The sequence below is a fragment of the Anguilla rostrata genome, chromosome 1, assembly GCF_018555375.3.
Source record: "Anguilla rostrata isolate EN2019 chromosome 1, ASM1855537v3, whole genome shotgun sequence".
In the NCBI taxonomy this organism is placed as follows: Eukaryota; Metazoa; Chordata; class Actinopteri; order Anguilliformes; family Anguillidae; genus Anguilla; species Anguilla rostrata.
Window position 1 is genome coordinate 13083325 of NC_057933.1, and position 2710 is coordinate 13086034.

Here is a 2710-nt window from a genome sequence, read left to right on the forward strand (position 1 = left end):
ACTGAGCTCCTCCATACGACCCATTGTAATGCCAATGTCTGTCAATGGAGATTGCAAGTTTGTATGCTTGATTTTATGCACCTGTTAGCAATGGGTGTGGCTAAAATAGCTGAAACCACAAATTTGAAGGGGTGTCCACATACTTTCGGAAATGTAGTGTAAGTTTTCACCGATTGCCTGTAAGTAGACTATGAAAAACATTTAAATGTAATCAAGACTGAGTTTGTATCTTAGAACATTGAATTGTCTTGAATTACCTTAGTCTGTGCAAACCTTAAAAGCTATTAAGACTGTTAGGTGTAGCCCCCGCCTTGTTTGCTTTTCCCCAACCACGGGGTTAAGTGTAACATTTCAATCCTGGTACTTTTGGTAAAATTGCTAGTGAATGGTGAGTCCGGGAAATTTCTTTGTGGTATGTAATCATAGTTAGGATGTCAGTGGTTTGTATTAAAAATTATTAATCTAATTCTAGTAATATTTTCAGAATTGAGCCAAATATGAAAACTAACTCTTTCATGTGGATGCTTTGACTATTTGTTCCAGTTAGCAGAAGTTGACCCTCTAGCGTTCAACAATTTGAAGGAAGTGGCTCGTCGCCTCAGTGTTTCCGATTACACCAGAACAACTGGACACTTTGCGCATACTGCCTGTGGAAGCTGTGGAGAGTTATTAGTTGGTTTGTCTGTCCTTGACAATGCAACTCTTTCTGGGGTTGGTGAGAGAACCGTAGAATGGCAGAGCATGAGATCAAGTCAGACTGAGGTCTTAAGGCAACAATCCACCTCTTGCCTAGATCAGTGGTCTCCAACCCTGGTCCTGGAGAGCTACAGGGTCTGCTGGTTTTTGTTTTCACCTTAAAATCAGCACCCAATTGAGACCCAAGACACCAGGTGAGCTGAGTTAACTGTGTAATCAACTGCTGTAATTGATTCATGAAGTGCAGAGTCACTATGAAAACCAGCAGACCCTGTAGCTCTCCAGGACCAGGGTTGGAGACCTTTGGAGACCACTGGCCTAGATGTATGAATGTGTCTTTACTGGATTTGGGCTACTGAATCAGATATCTTATGTAGGAACTGTGCACAATCTTTCTCCATGCCTGCCTGTGCCAACTCTCCCCCTTTGGGCTTGATTGCTATGCCCGAAGCCACGCCCCCTCATTATCATAAGGGCGAAGAAATACAGAGACAAATATGGAAATAAATACATACAGAATGTGGTGCCAGGAAAGGAGTTGGGGTGCTGTCCACCAGGGGGTACATGTCCACCGGCCCCACTCACAGGCATAGCCACAGCTGCAATGCATTAGAATCACTGCAGCTGTGGCCTATTGCCTAATCAGCCGGCCTAATAAAAGGCCTGGCTCACAGGCCTATAGGAGGAATGTTTGGAGAAGTGTTTGGGAGCTGCACAGTGTGGTGGGTCAGTGCAGGTGTTTGGGTTTTGTTATTCATTTTTGCCCTTGGGCTGTTTAGTTGCCTGATTGTTTTCAAATCAAATCAAATCAAATTTTATTTGTATAGCGTATTTCACAGCAGTTGTCACAATACACTTTACAGACAACCCTGGCCTAAACCCACACAGGAGCAAGCCTAAGGCAACAGTGGTTTTCTTGAGGATTTCTTTTGCTTTCTTTTGGGGTTTTTGACCAGTAAAGGGCAGTGAGCCATGCTTTCCAGTTGTTTTGGCCAGTCTGTTCACCACGTGAGCTGTGAGACAGGTCAGCCAGGCTGTGGCCTTCACCGGTACCACTGGACAAAAATATGACTTACCTTCCAGCAAATGTATGTGTATCTGTCTAGATTACACTATTGGCATTAACCTGCAAGTGTGGTCGTTCACGAAGATTTATCCACTGCAGATACTTTTCAAAGTTTGTCTTCGGCTTCCCCCCCCCCAGACGTTCTTGATAATGTCTGTTCTGCAGGTTGCCAACACATCCAGCAGAAACTTTGTAACTTGTAGCTGAAGTTTTTTTTCTGATATCAGCTACGTGTGTTTATATGAGGTCTGAAGATACAGAAGTTAATGTTCTTAAGGGCTGAGAGTCTGTGGTCATTTCTGTGGGAAACCCTGAAAAGTGCCACACTCTCGGTGCTATATAGGTATGGGGCATGCACAACTTGCAGGAGGAAATCATAACTGAGGTAAACGAAACTCGCAACTTCAGCCAGTGGTCATTCACAGCCAATGAAAAGGACAGCTCATACATATTAAAATAGAGGGCGTGGTCCAATTCTCTTTTTCCATTTTTAAGGAAATTTGTATTGTGCCATGCACCCCCAGAGGGAGCCCTGCCTCTTCTGGAGACAATGTTTTCTTATTTACAGCTTATACAACTACGTTTACGAACAGTTCATCTTGCAAACATAGTGGTCACAATGTTGTCAAGTGCAGAAAAAATCAAGATGGCTACAATCAAATTACAGCATTTGATAGTACCATTTGGTTTGGCAGTTTAATTTATGCTTGCTTGGTGGTGTTATAACACTGCCATTACAACTATCAAGCAAAATCATTTATTTCTTCTTAAGTTTAATATTATAGTAAGATATCCACACTTTTTTTTTCATTTGTTTGTTTATTGGTTTGCAGCACTTCCACCTGTTTTGTGTTGCACTATCAAGGGTAATCCTGTGATTTTCTTTCCCTATATGTGCACATATTTGGATCATGGTGGGTTATTGAACAAAGACCACAATGAAAATGA